We start from the raw sequence: 17,013 nt of genomic DNA, 5'->3' as shown, positions 1-17,013 counted from the left end.
GTTTCCTGGGGACGCCCAGGCTGATGGAGCAGCCTCTGTCTAGAACATGCTGGTCGCCATGGTAGAGGGACCCAGAGGTGTCCCTCATGCTTTCTTTCACACAAGATACGTTGTCCCTCTCCCCAGGTGGGAAAACTTTTAAATCCTGACCTAGGGGCCAGAGAGAGGGAAATCGGAGATGAGAAGGAAAACAGGGATTCGAGGCCAAGGGAGGTAGCATCCTGCTCGATCGAGGACCTCTGTAGGCGGCTCCACCCCACTCCCAGCTCCAATACACAATCTCGACATTCAGTGATGGAGAGGGACAGAATGACACAACAAACAGCCCAATTCAGAAAGGGGAGGAGGGGGAGATCCCAGCAGACAGTGTCCATTAGCAATACTGAGACCCTGCTGGGCAGATTTTGCCCCTCATCCTGGAGTGACTGGGTGAATAGTCCCAGTCTCGCTCCCTGGGAGTCCCAGCCACCCAATTGTTCTACGGGCCCTGCTCCACCTTGCGGGGTTCCTCCTCCACCATCATCCTCCTTGGCTGCATGTTGCGGGAGAGGGGCAACGGGAATATGCCCTCCTTGGAGGCTGAGCAGTTTCCCCAGCCCGCTTTCAGCCTGTAGAAGGTTAGAGATGAAGGGTCATCTTAAGTTCCAGCCACAAACTGTATTAGTGCTTGTACATGGTTTATTTTGCCCTACTAGTTCCTCAACACTCTAGTTAATGTCTTACCTAATCTGTTCGATTCCAGCTTGCTTCATTGTCAATGGCCACTCTCAAGGGCCTCACAAGACATATTTGTCTCAACTGAATTGCAGCTTCTTTCAGCCTCTTGGTCTTTGATGGTAGAGGAACACGCTCAAGTCTCTTTAGTCTCTGAAACTTCTAAGTTATCCCAGGTGACGATGTACCCCACGTTCTACCGCTGGCTATGTGATGGCCATCCTTCCAGCCTCCACAATCAGTGTCCTCACTGCCCACTGGACCAGCCTTTATGCCAATGTCACATGCCTTTTTTTCTATTGCAGCCATGCCCCACTCCTGGTTACCGTTTTCTGTACCAGTCAGGAGCAGCTAAGTTATGCTTCAGTAACATAGTTCCAAAACTCAATGGCTTCAAATACCATAAGTTTAGTTCTTAGTACCTGGAGGGTTGGCTGAGCACTCTGCTCTGTGGCATGATCATTCCCACCCCAGCACCCAGAGGGACAGAGCAATCCCTCTCTGGAACACTGACAGTCACCACAGCAGAGGGAAGAAGGAAGGTCTGGCAATTAAATGCTTGGCCCAGAAATGACGCACATCACTTGTGCTCTTAGCTAGTCACATGGACCATCCTGCTCACAGGGAGCCAGGGGCAGACCCACAATGTCCCCAGAAGGCAAGGAGCTGAGCTGTGCTGAAAGCGTTAATGGTTTACACAAAACCTGATGTGACCTGAGAGGCTATTGAGAAAACTGGCAAAGAGTTTGGGGATGGATTAATGGTAAGGAGATAGAAAACTAAGCAAACGGAAGATAATCAAGAGCTCCAGAGAGAACAAAAGAAAGTCCATTGTCACTGACCACTTGGTTCAGTTGCAGACAGTATTTCCGTAATGATCACTGTAAACAAGGAACATTGATCTAATGGAGGAACAAGGCCCCCAGAGATGCCCACGTGGGCAGAGGCGGCGGGAGGAAAGGGAGCCAAGTCCACACCTACATCTCAGAGATCAACCAACATCACCCCAGACCAAAACCTTGGGAGGCGGCAGTGTGATTGTGTGTGACGGCAGAATTCCACCGTGGCCCCCCACCTCCCCACCCCTGGTGTCCACACCTCCTCCCAGTCAGCCCAACACCAGCCCAGGTGTTTCTGTGAAGGGCTTTTGCAGATGTGAATTAAGAGCCACATCAGTTGACCTTAAGATGGGGAAGGTTATCTGAGTGGGCCTGACCCAATCACATGAGCCCTTTCATCTGGGTCTAGGGTCGGAGACAGGGAGGTCAGGGAGATTGGAAGCAGGAGTGGGGTTTGAGGCACGGGAGATTCTCTGTTGCTGGCTTTGAAGGTAGAAGGGCCTCATGGCAAGGAACATGGGGGGCTGGGAGTGGCCTCCAGCTGACAGCAGACTGTCAGGAACAGAGGACCTCAGTCCTACAACCACAAAGAACAGAATCCTGCCACAGCCACCTGAGCTTGGAACAGGGCCTCAGGCCCCAGAGGAGAACATGGGCTCAGGCAATACCTCGGTTTTGGCCTGAGACAGAAAACCCAGCTGCACCATGCCCAGACCTCTGACCTACAGAGCCGCAGGTCATAAATGTGTGTTTCCGGCTAAGCTTGTGGCAATTTATTATGCAGCAAAAGGAAACAAATGCATATACTGTTTGAGTTGTAGAAACGATCAGGTAAAAGAGGCAAGTAGGATTGTCCCTGGGGAGGGGGAAGGAGGGAAGGGAAGGGATTAGGGATGGCTATGTTTCCTAACCTTGCAGCTTTAAACTATCTGCATGTAGAACTTTGATGTAAGGAAAAACTAAAATTGAAAGCTCATGTCAGAGACTACCAGCCTCCCAACTACTTTCAATGGAATGTTTGTGTCCTCCCCAGATTCATATGTTGAAACCTAACCCCCAATGATGCTATTAGGAGGTGAGCCTTTGTGAGGTGATTAGGTCATAAGGGTGGGACCCTCATGAATGGGATTAGTGTCCCTATAAAAGACCCCCATGGAGCTCCCTCAGCCCTTCTGCGTGTGGGGACATAGTGAGAAGACAGCCACCTATGAACCAGGTCCTCATCAGACATCGAACATGCTTGGTACCTTGATCTTGGACTTCCAGCCTCCAGAACTGTGAGAAATAAATATTTGCTGTTTATAAGCCGCCCAGTCTATGGTATTCTGTTACAGCAGCCCAAACGGACTAAGACATCAACAAAATCCATCGCCTCTTTCCACAGCAGTGAGCAACCATACTTCCCACACACCTGTGCAGTTAGGTGTGACCAGGTAATTAGGTCCCCAGGACAGGACTATGAGCAGAGGGGCTGTGGGCTTTTAAGAGAGTAGATCTCTCTCCTGCATCTTCTCGTTTCCTTTCTGCCTGCTGGATGCTTATGTAAACAAAGCCCTAGGGGATGATGGAGTCACGAAATAGAGGAGGCTGGAACCCAGAAATCTGGCTCAGGGTGCTCGCAGATGGTCACTATGTTTGAGCCATAATAATCCAGGGCCTACCTGTTACTGCAGCTTAGCCTACCTTCACTAATACAAAGGTGGGAGGGAGTGGAGGGGATGGAAGGAAAACAACAGAAGAAGGCATATGAGGAGAGGGCTTGGTGGCATGTGGAGTGAGGTCTGTGCTTTGTGCTATAGTGTTCTTCTCTGGGGCTGGCTTCCTGGTGGCAGCCAGGGTTGCCAGCTCTGGGCATCATCCTTCCTCCTTCCCAGGGAGTCACTGATGGCTTGCCATGCTAATAGGAGAACAAGCCATTCTCTGTTGTATGACATGGGGGTGGAGCAGAAAACCTTTTCCACGTCCTGTCTCCCAGTGGTCCTGGAGTGCAGAATAATTCATCAGTGCCCAAATGATGAAAGCCAGCTTCACATCTGGTGCACGTTTACATGGGGAAAGATTAAAACCAGAAATGCTTCTGAGACCCAGCCATCGAAAGACTTAAGAGATATTTACAGGGTCGGCAACAAATGTATGAGGAAAGCATGTTAAAATGATGGATAGTCCCTTCCAGGCTTGCTGGAGCAGATGGCTCCCACTCCTGAGCTCAAGTGACGTGGGACCCCCCCCTACTTCACGATGATCTGGGAGGGTCTCTGGTCTCATTGGTAATTGTCTGTTCTTTTGTGAACCGCCTCCTCTGCCCCGACAATAAACCCCTAGCAGTCTGCCATTCGTAGCTCGTAATCCCCTCCCTGGTGGATGCTCTGGGCCAGATGTTGCATTTTATCCTTTTGAGTTGACTCTGAGATTCTTTCCCAGCACCAGTCAAGGACAATGAGTCCCAACCTTCAGGTAATGCTTCATAGCTCCCCTGACACGTTGACACACGTGGAAAAGGCACAAGAAAGGGGCCACTCCTTCCCACTCTACAGGTGAGAAAACTGAGCCTCAGTCAGGCAGAGAGAATTCCCCAAGGCCATACCCAGCAAGATGCAGAGGACAGGTTCTTTGGCCTCACCATGGTGCCTGCATCCCCAGCCTCTGGGAAGCTAGCTAATTAATGTGGGGATTTATCAGATCCATTAAATAAGAGCCAGGTTAGTCCATTCTGGGCTCTCATGGGAATCCTGTCTAATAAGTATTCCCGTTAATGGGAATGGGTGGATTTGCCATGAACGATGTAGGATAAAGACTCTAATTCTTGGCTGTTTGCATGTAGGACTTAGTGAAGAACTGAAGGATGATTGACAGGACACGAGGGAAGCAGTATTCTTTTTGTTAGTGATGAAGGGAGTTAGAAAGTGGGGCTGGGTCATGCCCAGTCAGGTGGGTACTTCAGTTTGGGCACCGGGGGTCTGTGGTCACCTTCTGGATCACATCCTCGTGCATTCACTTGGTTTTCTGGGCTTGGGCTTCCTACGTAGGACGGTACATTGAGAGAGTCAGTAGCTATTAGACCTGATTTTACAGTTCAACTAGTTGATTTAAAATTTTTTCCAAATGTAGTGTTAGTTGGTTCTTCCTACTCGAGGCTCTTTGAACCGGAGCTTTCTGACTTGGGATTTGGTCTTTCGTATGAAACTTCTTTCGCACGTAAAGCAGAGAACTGCACAACCAGGGCTATTGATGTTCCAGGGAGAAAAAAAAAAAGAAATGTTTTCCCCCAAGGAAAAGGAAAGGAGAAGTTGAAAATGAATTAGTTTTAATCACATTTCAGGTAACTTGAGAGCAGCCAAGAGGCTGCCATCTCTAACCAGAAGTCATTTCCTGAAAGTCCAGAAATAATTCCCACTGCCAACGGCTGACGGAGGCCCTTTGAGTGGTTTGCATTGGCTCTGGTGGGTCACCAGGAGGCAAGCCCTCCAAAGGCTCCTCTCCAAGGGGACAAGGATGCCCCTGGCTCTGGGCTAGCCACTGGACAGTGCTCCGTGACATTCAGTGCCTCGGGGTATGCAGCCCCTCAGGAAATGGGTCCTCAGTGAATGGGTCCACACATTCTGCCGTGTCCTTGAAGTCTCCCCTTAAAGACCTTTATCCACCCACGTGTCATCATGAAGCAGTAACTCCCAGGCTGGGAGGGCCTGACTCAGAGACTGCAGCCCAGACTCCTGGGTGGGGAGAGGGAGGGAGCCAGGCTCATCTGAACCATCCCAGTGATGCACACAATTCTACCTACAGTTTCAGCGTGCCTGGGACACAGTGGCAAATGGGAGGGACCTGGAGATCCCCTGAGGCTGCCAAGCTAAAGGAGAGCTCACTCTTCAAGTCAGAAATTGTTGCAATATCACAAGGCAGTTTAAAATATTGTTGCAGTTTTTAAAAATGGCTGCAAACCTTTTGATAACGCTCGCATTGACTCTGGGCAACTGGCGACTGCTTCAACCCATAGAGCCCCGCGCAAGGGGAGTGGTGTGACCTCTGGTCCTAAAAGGCAGCAGCCTCCCCAGGCTGTCCTGCAGTGCACCCATCACAGGCTCCCTCTTGGAGCCCTGAGCTTCCATGTAAGACTTCCAACCACCCTGATCTGGAAGCCGGCCTGTGGGTGAAGAGCATCTTGCAGTTGTTTCTCAGGTCTTGCCACCTCCAGGCCTCCCAGCTGAGGCCCAAGTATCAGTGGAGCAGAAACAAACCATCCCTTCTGGGCCCCGACAAAATTCCTGATCCACAGAACAATGGTTGTTGCTCTAGGCTATTACATTTAGGGTTAAACCAAGAAATGACTGACCTAGTCTGGATCAAAGAAAAGGGATGTCTTTTGATCCTGGGGAGGGAAAGACCAAGATGGTGGGCTTGGGTCTGAGGTCTGGACTCTACGTGTGAACTGAGGGATTTTCAAGGAACTTGACCTATTCTGTTTGACTTAGAGACTGACTTGAGACTCCCCTCACGGCTCAGAGAGAGACCCCAAGTGGCGAGACCCTCAGACCCTCCTCTGAGAGGCTGGGTGGAGGCTGTTATGTGGACCCATCTCCATGGCACACCTCTATCTGGCACATGACCCATTTGGGGTCTTTGCAGCAGCCTCGTCTTCAGGAAGGTGATTGGGACTATGGCTGTCCCAGGCCTAGCCCCTCTGACACACTCTCTAAAACTCCACGCTTCAAAAGCATCCTTTTTTAAAAAAATATTTATTTTATTTATTTATTTACTTGGTTGCCCCGGGTCTTAGTTGCCGCCGGCAGGCTCCTTAGTTGCAGCGTGCATGTGGGATCTAGTTCCCTGACCAGGGATTGAACCCAGGCCCCCTGCATTGGGAGCTTGACTGTGCCACCAGGGAGATCGCTTCAATAGCATCCTTACTGTAACATTATTTAATTTGAAAAATATTCAAAAGCTTAAAAAGTAAAAATTGTTATTAATCTCCATTCTTTCCAGGAAATGAATCCCTTCTTTGTTCTTTTCTGTCATCTTTTCCATCTAGAGATCGGTTTTCTCTATTTACTCATTGTGGCAATCATTGTTCATTGTATCCTGTCTTACTCTGCTACTGCTGCGTAACAAAGTGCCCCACAACTCAGTGGCTCAAGATAGCAATAAACATTTACTATCACTCACAGTTTCTATGGATTTGGAAGTGGCTAAGCTGGGGGGATTCTGGCTTGGGGTCTTTCTCACAAGATTATAGTCCTGACGTCAGCTGGGACTACAGTCATCTAAAGCAGGGGTCCCCAAACCCCGGGCCACAGACAAGTACAGGTCCACGGCCTGTTAGGAACCGGGCTTCACAGTAGGAAGTGAGAGGCAGGTGAGTGAGCGAAGCTTCATCTGCCTCTCCCTATGATTCCCCATGACTCGCATTACCTCCAGAACCATCCCTGCCGCCCGCCATCCATGAAAAAATTGTCTTCCATGAAACCAGTCCCTGGCGCCAAAATGTTTGGGGACCACTGATCTAAAGGCCTAATGGGGGCTGGAGAATCTGCCTCAACATGGTTCACTCACAGGGCTGGCAAGTCGGTCCTGGCTATCCACTGGGCTCTCAGACAGGGCCGTGGGGCTGGGCCCATGGACCCTCTCCAAAGTGGGTCTGGTGGGCTGGCTTCCAAGAGCAAGTGTCCCAAGAGATGGAGATGGAAGGGCACAGCATTTTTTTTTTTTTTTTTTTTTTTTTGCAGTACGCGGGCCTCTCACTGTCGTGGCCTCTCCCGTTGCGGGCACAGGCTCTGGACGCACAGGCTCAGTGGCCATGGCTCACAGGCCCAGCTGCTCCACGGCATGTGGGATCTTCCCGGACCGGGGCACGAACCCATGTCCCCTGCATCGGCAGGCGGACTTTCAACCACTGCGCCACCAGGGAAGCCCTGGGCACAGCATTTTAAAAACCTGGCACCCAGAAGTCACATGGCAGTACTTACTTCCACAGTACTCTCTGGACTGGGGCAGTCACAAGGTTCCCTGCTTCAGGGAGGACACCTCTTGATGGGCGAGTAGCAAGGTTCTAGAAGAGTGTATGGGATGGGATGTATTTCTGTGGCATTCTTTAGGAAATAAAACCTGCCATAGGGAGTGAGGGTGCCAGAGGCCTTTCCATGCAGAAGTGGGATGGTGTCTAATTCTACAGCAGTTCATAAGGACATTGGGGAGGCCTGAAAAGCCACAGCCCTATCTCCCTTCCCTCCTCCTGGGAAACCGAAGCTCTTTTTGAGAAAAAGAGGTGTTATTTTCTTTTAAAGATAATCTATAATTTTATGTGTCAAGGTGAGATACGTCTCCACTTCAAACTGTGGTCACTGTGGAATCTGGCCCCAGCGGGAGAGAGGCTCCAGCAGTCGGAGGGTGAGTTCCTGAGATGGTACCCAAGGCCATTTCCCAGAGGGAATGCTGAGAATGCCCCCCACAGAGCCCTGCTGCACCCTGGATGTGTCTCCCAGGGCCTTTGCAGGAGAGACAGGAGAAAATTTAATCTCTGGTCTTCCCAGCCTCCCTTGGAGCTGGGCATGCCTCTGACTCCACTTGGACCAATGGGATCTTAGGGGGCCCATGGAGATATGGCATCCCAGAAACCCCAGGACAGGGAGAGGTGGACCCTTGTCACCTTCTGCTCGCCGTGTGTGCGGGGGTTTCCTGTGGGAAGGCCTGGAGGGATAAGGCCTGGGGAAGCACGACAGTGGGACATGTGGACAGCAGAGCTGCCTGGCCGTCCTCTGGGTCCTTCCTTCTGTGGGCACTGTGGCTGCTTCTCTCCACCTGCTGTGCACAGAGTCTCCAGGGAACAGAGCCCCAGGAGGAGGCCTGATGGATGGAGGGACAGTCCTGCTGGTGGGTGGTTCACACAGCAGGCCTCCTGAGGGCCCTGGTCAGCAGAGCAGCTGGCCCGCTGAGTATCTCGGATCCACCCTGCTGCAGGAGGAGCATGGGGAGAAGCGTGTAGCTGGAGCCAGGGGGCTTCCTAGAGGGGTGATGCAGCCAGCAGAGGGGGAGGGGGGGTCTGGTTTGGAGACCCAGCTGGACCACCTATACTACCTGGCGTCCGCATCCTAAAATCAGAAGCATCCTCCTCCATCAGAGGATTAAACACCCCAGTGTTAAAAAGGGCTCCAGATGATGCCCCACCCATGGGAGACAGCCACCAGTGGTAGCAGAAGGGGCAGGAGGGCAGGGTGTGGGTGAAACCACGCCTGGACTGTCCCGGACACCCTCAAACTCGGGGGCACCACAGAGGGTCAGACAGCTCTTGCTTTTCTCCCCAACACTTTACTTTGAAAGTTTTCACCCTGAAAGAGGAATGCATTGAACACCCTTTATGCAGATTCACCAGTTGTTGAGTTTTTGCCATGCTTCCCTTTATTTCTCTTTCCATATATCTTTCTGTATCTATTTTTTCCTGAATTGTTTGAAAGTATGTCGTTAACATCATGACACCTTACTCCTAAATATTTCCAAAAATGAGGACTTGCTCCTTGAGAAGCCACAAAGCCATAATTGCATCTAAGAGGTTCATCGTCCTTTTATGACAATTACATAATATGCAAACCATATTTAAATTTTTTGCAATGGCTTTTAAGCTCTTTTTCTAGCCACACATCTCTTCTTTATCAATCAAACTGAGAAAGCCACACTCCCACTCAAACACGCCCTACCTTAGGTATCTCTATGGAGCCCGCCCACCTTGACACTGGGCGGGGGGTGGTGAGGGAGTCACCAGGGACCAGGATATCTCACTGTCCCCCTGCTATCCTGGTCTGGCCCTGAAGGGATGGAGCCGAGCCCTGACAAAGGCACCGTGGGTTTTCCTGCCTTTAAGCGGCTTGGTCTTTAGACCAAGGCTTTAGACTGTAGACCTGGACTACCTCAAGCCACAGGGCTGCCCTCAGGCCCCTAGCCATCTGTAGCCTTGTCCCCACCTGGTCACCATCTCACTCCTTCTTATAAAGATAGAGAAGAACACCCATCCCCTCCCTCAAACCGCCTTCCAGAAGGAAGGGGATTATGTCTGGAAGAAATCAGTAGTCTACATTTGTCCACTCACGGATGACACCAAGCACTATTCTCTGGTCCCCACCATGGCCCCATGGTATGGGCTGAATATTTGTGTCCCCCTCAATCCATTTGTTGGAGCTCCAACCCCCAATGTATTAAGAGATGGGAGGTAATTAGGTTTAGAGGAGGTCATGAGTAGGGCCCCCATGATGGGATTAGTGCCCTTATCAGGAGTGGAAGAGACACCAGAGCTTCTTCTCTCCACCCAGTAAGGACACAGCAAGAAACTGGTTGTCTGCAAGCCAGGAAGAGAGTTCTCACCAGACATTGAATCTGTCGGCATCTTGATCTTGGATTCCCAGCCTCCAGAACTTTGAGAAGTACATGTCTGTTGTCTGAGTCACCCAGCCTACAGGATTTTGTTACAGCAACCAGAGCTGACTGAGGCAGCCTGTGAGGAGGGGATAACTTTCCCACTGCACAGGGGAAGCCCTCTCTGAGAGGCGTAGGGGCCAAACCAAGTCACACCTAGGGCCTAGGTTGCAGCCCTGTCCGGATTCCAAGCCCAGCTGATCAGTTGGAAATGCTTTGGGCTGCAAGTAACAGAAGCCAGTCAACAGTCACTTAAATAAACAGGGATCTCCCATCAGAAGATGACAGGGCTGGAGAAGTGCTCAGGGTGCCCATGGGGGCCCAGCATCTTCTCCCTACCCCTTCACCATCTTTGAATGTTGGCGTTTTGCTCTAGAAACACTGGCCACAGCTCCAGGTCTGCAACTGGAGCTAGGAGCTGCATGAGGGACTGGGGGGAAACACAGAAGAACACGACCTATACCCTCTGTAAGAAGCAGCAGCTTTCCCAGAAGACTTCTGCTTTATCTTAGCTCACCATGCCAGTCTCTGAGTAGATTGATGAAGCAATTCTCTGGGGCATGTCCCGTGTCGCCTCACCCCCCAACCCACCCAGCACCTGTTAACAGAGCCTGCTTTCTGACTCGGGGTGTTTGCCAAGTCGGGACTGTCCAGGAAGTCATTGAAATTCACAGTGCCCTGTAAGGTTTCATAGGATCCCTAGCAAATGAGCATGCTCTGGTGTGTGGTATTTGTTTTCCTAGTGGGAAGGGGCAGAAGACGGGGTGTTTCTAATTCCATACCTCTGGCCCGTCTCTAAAATGTTCCAGGGTTTTCATGGTGAGGGTTGATGGCCTGTTTGTTGGAGGGATTTTCAAGTTCACCATGGGCTTGGTCAAGGTGGCAGTGACCCCACGGAGCCTCCTCGCAGGCGGGAAGGGGGATCCCCTGGAGGTCCTTCTTCCTCCAGCCATGCATCATGGCTCTACCTTCTCCTGCTAAGATAAACGATGTCACACAGGATCACTGTAAAGTGGGTGGCCCTGGCAAGGGCTCAGTTCCTGGTTCAGTGGCCAGGCTGCCCTAAATGCCGCCCTTGCGCTGTGACACTGAGTCTTGGGGTGACCAGGCCCCTCCCAATACTCCCAGTTAGCCAGCCAGCCCTCTCTCCTCCAGGCCCAGCCTACCTGCAGCCTCTCCTTACAGCCTCCCCCCAACATACCTCCTTTTTCGCCTGTGCTCCTCTCTGGCTCCCATTTCTCCCCCTGAGGCCCGGGCTCAGCCCTGACTTCCCCAGCTGATGACAGTTATCTTGCCCGTGGCCGCATCTTTTTGTCATTAGCTGTGCTGGGCTCAGGCCTTCCCAGGGGGCTGTGCTCCTGGGCTCCTCCAGCAGGACCCCCACCTGCCCCACCGGGGATCATAGGCACCCTCCACCTTCCTTGGGCCTCTGGTCAGTTTTGGACTTTGGGGAGTCCCAGAAGGAAATCACAGGGAGAGAGGAGGAGGGGCCCTCCCCTGGGGTCTATGTAGATTGGCTGTGTCCCTTGGGAGCAGGTCATGGCTTTGAAGGAACCCCTTTCCACTCAGCTGTTTCCCGGTTCCAGGTACTGCCTGCCTGCCCCATGAGGACCCTGGATGGTAATGGCCCCTCGCCTGCTCTTACTTCCCCGAGGGGATGCCCTGTCCCTGTGATTTCCCTACTTGCTAGCATCCTTGTCAAGGCCACATGCGCTCCCCCAGGCATGTGGGCACATTTGCATCTGTGGCCAGCCCGACCCTTGCCCCTCCAGGTTAGCTGGAAACACATACAGGGTTAAATGTTTCTCCCGAAAGCCGGGGTAACTGCAGTGTTCCCCACTGGAATACAGTTGTAAAGTGGATCTAGTTCCACAAATATTGGCTGATTGTAGGTATTGAGGTGTGGCTTCTGGGCTAAGTACCCAGGGCACCAGATCACAGATGCTCACAGCCAGGACAGGAGGCCCTGGGTCAGGAGAAGGCAGCCGAGCTCTGGGGAGCCTCCGGGAGGAGTTTCCAGAGAAGGTGAGGCATGTGCGGGGGGCTGGGTGGGTGGGCTACCGGGTTTGCGGGTCCACCAAGGAAGAGAGGGTGTTGGGGTGCGATGGCAAAGGCAGCCCAGGACCAATGAGGCATGCTCAGGGGCCGGGAAGTCTGACCGGCTGGAGAAGAGCCCTCCGAGAGGCAGGTGCCGCCTGCTGATGGCAGAGCCCTAGGAGCTTGTCAAGGGCAGAGGGTCATATGTTGGGGAGTCCCCGACACAGGCAGGGGCCCACGGGGGGCTCCGAGGGGAGTGCACAGGTTGGCCGAGGCAGCTGGATGCCCTAAGGAAGGATGGGTAAGGGAGGAAGGGAGAAGCTTCAGATGTTCAGGAAAGAAAAAGAGGAGGAGGGCCCTGGAGCCTTGGGGCAGCTGAGAGGATCATATGTTGAGGAGCTGGGTCCGCGGCTCTGCTGTGTGACACTGGGCTGGCTAGTGAACCTCTCTGAGCCTGCTTCCCCAGCTAAAAAAGCTGCTTTGTGGGTGGGGCATCGAATAATGCAATGCTCCAGGGGCTTCTCTGGTGGCGCAGTGGTTGAGAGTCCGCCTGCCGATGCAGGGGACACGGGTTCGTGCCCCTGTCCGGGAAGATCCCACATGCCACGGAGCGGCTGGGCCCGTGAGCCATGGCCGCTGAGCCTGCGTGCGCGTCCAGAGCCTGTGCTCCACAACGGGAGAGGCCACAGCAGTGAGAGGCCCGCGTACTGCAAAAAAAAAAAAAAAACAAACAAAAAAAAACATGCAATGCTCCAGCCTGGGTGTGGCACCCACCACGTAGCAGGTGCGTGTCCCCGGGCAGTGTTTTTCCCTCCTTCGAGTCTAGTGTCACTGTTGGTGACCTGGAGACCTCACTTCACCAGGCAAGGTCAGCCCCTCCCCCGGCCCCGGGCCTCCGGGTCTCACCCGGGCCGTGTCCCTTGCACGGGCCGTGCTCGCCCCGCGGAGCCTGGAGGCCCCTGGGTGGCGGCTCAGGGAGCAGATGTAGGCAGCTGCTGGCCCCGCAATGTGGCTTTTGTCAGCCGGGGTGGCTGTGGAGCTCAGGATGACCTGGGCTGGGGAACAATTCCCCAGGCTCGCCCGAGCGCGGCTGCAAGCTCTCAACAAAGCCACTGGGCGTGGGGCGCAGTGCGGCCTGGGGCCCCACTTTTGTGATGCAGATGTGGCAGGAGGGGCGCAGCCTGCTCCCCCAGCCAGCCCCGTCCCAGCCACTTTGTGATGCAGATGGAGCAAGGCCTTCGGCACTTGGCAGGGCGTTCCGGCCTGTCCCCACCACCCTCCCCAGCCAGGCTTAATGACTGTTACCCGGCACTGGCCCGGCCCGGCCCTGGCCCTCCGGGACTCTCAGTTCAGCAGGAGATGCCAGGACCAGAGAAAAGAAGTGGAGGCAGAGGACCACCTTGAATTGCACAACCAGCTGGGAAGGATGAGACCAGGCTCCTACGAGCAGACGGCACTCAGGCCATGCTGGCCAGGCCAGGGGACAGCGTCTGGGGTGGACAGCCTCGTAGGCAGAGGTACAGCAAGTGCCAAGGCCTCGATGTGGCTGGCCAGTTGCAGGAGGAGACTGGCTGGTGGGAGGAAGGCTCCTCCCTGGACTCCTGGGCTTCTGAAGGAAAGGGCCTGAACCCCACACAGTCGGGCACCCTTCCGGCCCCACCACACACTAGCCTGGAGGGTGAGTTAGCAAATTCCTCTGAGCCTTTGTTTCGTCATCTGGAAAACGAGGATAGGAGTAGCCTCTATCACAGGGTCCTGGTGAAATGAAATTAGATAATCCAGAAAAAATATTGAGTTCAGTGCCCAGCACATAACAGGGACGCAATGGCTGATAGCGATGGACAGACATTTGGCAATATTTATCAAACTTAGAGATGCATATACCCAATTTCCCTATAATGCTACTTCTAGGAATTTATCCTACAAATGTCCTCACACGTACAAAATGACACACATTCAAGGTTATTCTTCACAGATCTGTTTGCAGCAGCCAGAGATTGGAAATGACCCAACTGTCCATCTCCAGGGGTTGGTCACATGGATTATGACCTGTCCACTCATGTAACAGTCCTCTTTTTCTGAGTGGGCGAGGGGGAGCGGCCTGTGGCGTGGCTTGAGGGATTTTAGTTCCCGGACCAGGGATTGAACCTGGACCCGGGCAGTGAAAGCACCTAGTCCTAACCACCGGACCGCTAGGGAATTCCCATTAACAGTCCTCTTCAGCTGAAACAAGAATGAGCATGCCCTTGTGTACTGGTACAGGGGACCTGATCGCACAGGAGCTGCAAGGGGTAAACACGGCCCTGCGCAACAAAGTCAGTGCCCTAGGAAAGGAGTGAGGCCCAGCATCACAGGGGCCTGGGGTCCACTGGCCCGGGGAGGGGGAGGGTGTGCCAGGAAGGGTGGCATGCAGGGCCAGGGTAGTGGACACACACACTCCTGGAGGTAGAGATTCTCTCCTGCAGAAAGGAACTGTCTTGGGGCAAGGTGGTGGCACACAACACTGTGGGGATGGGGTGATGCAACCGGCCACCATGGCAACAACAGGCAGTTGTAATTTTCAGAAGGCGGGCAGTGCCCCGAGCACAGGAAGAGGCTACAGGCCCCCAGCAGGACTGCCTCTGGGAGGCGCCTCAGTCACCCTGGGTGTGCATGTGGCCACAGCAGCGTGACTCCCTGTCTGTAAAATGAGGATCTGACCCGTGAGGCCTCTGCACCTCGGGGCCTGGGAGGAGAGATGGAGGGAAAGGCTGGGAGCATGCGATAGAGCAGGCACAGGGCTCCACTGATGCAAAGGCTGTTAGCCTCCCACGGCCGGCCCAGAGGGACGGCCTCATCCCTCTTCTGTTCCCTGTCGCCCTCATTAGAGAGGGCTGCGTGCACCCCTAAATTTCTGTCACCAAAGCATCTTCCAGATAAGTTAATAACGACTAGAGAAAAGAAAGAAGGCAGACTGCGTTTCCTTTGGGCACGGGGCTTCCCAGCCATGCTGCGCACAGGGGCTGCTGCCTGAACTCAGGAGTGAGTCCCCGCCAGTCCGTCCGCCTGCTTTCCAAGCCCCTTGCCCCCACCCGAGCCCTTCCAGTCTTTTTTTTCAGGTTTATTTATTTATTTATTTTTTGCAGTGCATACGGGCTTTCTCTGGTTGCCGTGAGCCAGGGCTACCCTTCTTTGCTCTACACGGGCTTCTCATTGTGGTGGCTTCTCTTGTTGTGGAGCACGGGCTCCAGGCACACGGGCTTCAGTAGTTGTGGTGCACGGGCTTAGTTGCTCTGTGCCATGTGGGATCTTCCCAGACCAGGGCTCAAACCCATGTCCCCTGCATTGGCAGGTGGATTCTTAACCACTGTGCCACCAGGGGAGTCCAACCCTTCCAGCTTTGAACCTGCTTGCAAAGTCATCCTACCACCCCTGGCTCCCCAGGAAGGCCCCACCACACCCCGACTGCTGGTCTCGCCCCTTGGCCTGAAGTCAATCTCCCTTGAGACATCACCAGCTATGAGGGAGTTGAGGGTGGGGGTCTGATTCTGGTGCTCAGCATCTCCCAGGCCTGACCCTTCTGGGAAGGGCTGCAAGGGATCTCTGACCTCTGGATGTGGCGACCCCGGTCCAGTGGGCAGCCCCTCCTCTGTCCACATGGGACCAGGACACCCAGTGCTCTTCCCACTGTGGAGACACCGTGTAGATGGATACAGGGGCAGGAACAGGCAAGGATATTGGGGGTGTCCTGTCTGCTTCCCTCCTCCTGCAGGTTCTCCAAGGGGTGCCCTGCCCCCTCCACCCCTGCCTGGTTAGACCAGGCTGGCTCCAGGCATCGGCTTCCCTGTCCCTGCTTCTCCATGGCTGTCTCACTGACACCCCACAACCTGTGCATCAACCCTGTCCAGAGCCTCTACCCTTATACCCCCCCCCCCCGCTGGGTCCCCACCACCCCCACCCTGCTCCACTCACACAGGCACCAGGGGCTGGAATGAGGAGCGGCTTAGAGCTCCAGCTGTGTCCTGGGGCGGCAGGGAGGGTGGGGCACAGCTGGTGTGCAACAGCTACTACACTTATCACGAATAACGGGGAAAATCCACGCAATGTTCTGGGTCAAATTACATCTTGTGCGGACGGATTTGCAGGATGCCCTCTTGGGTCTTTTGTGCGGACGGATTTGCAGGATGCCCTCTTGGGTCTCTTGTGCGGACGGATTTGCAGGATGCCCTCTTGGGTCTTATTCACACTCAGTTGGCGGGTGGGGGGGGTTTGGAGACACCCCTCCCCCAAGGTGTGAACTGATGCTCCTTTGTCTTTCACAGACATCTGTGCTAGTGTGTGATTCCCATCACTACCGGAATAGTTTTATCTTCTGCAGAGGGAGTTTTTGGGGGGAGAGTGGTTTGAATGGCAAGGCTTTGGGGGGGCCTGAGGTCCTCTGCCCCTCCCTCTCCCCCAGGTGGAGTCAGACCCCGATGACCCTCTCCCAGCCAGGTGGGCCCTGGTGAGGCTCGGGGCTCTGGGCTGTTGTGGTAACCACTGCCGGGGTAGGGGTGATTCCTGCGGGCTTGGCTTGGGGTCAGGGTTGCCCACAGTCGTGCTTGGGGTGTGGTCCCTTTACTGTGTAGAAGCACAAAACCACCCCCCATAGTCTTGAACTAACCAAGAATATCTGCCCCAGCCAAATGACAGAAATACTGTGAGAAGCGAAGCATCTGTCATTTAGAGATAAGAGTCTATTTTAGGTTGAACCTGTTTAAAGATTATGTGCCTTTCATTCGAAATGCCACCTGGCAGTGCCAGCCTACGGGCACTTTGCAGCTTTGGGGACTAGTGTTCGATCTCTCCGGGCCTCAGTGGCCCTGTCTGAGAGTCCAGGGTCTGGGCTCAGACCCTCACCTTCCATCTGGGCCCTGAGGGCATAGACACCCGCCCCTTCCCGCCCAGGCCCTGAAGACATGAGATGCTCCACCCCAAGGCCCTGAGCCCAAGAGGCACCACCCCCCCCACCACCGCCGCCAGGCCCTGAGGGCATGCTGGCTTCTCTAGA

This window comes from Delphinapterus leucas, chromosome 2 (genome assembly GCF_059928025.1).
Source record: "Delphinapterus leucas isolate spDelLeu-1000000601 "Yukka" chromosome 2, BTC_Dleu_Yukka2, whole genome shotgun sequence".
NCBI classification, from domain to species: domain Eukaryota; kingdom Metazoa; phylum Chordata; class Mammalia; order Artiodactyla; family Monodontidae; genus Delphinapterus; species Delphinapterus leucas.
This window is presented reverse-complemented; position numbering follows the sequence as displayed.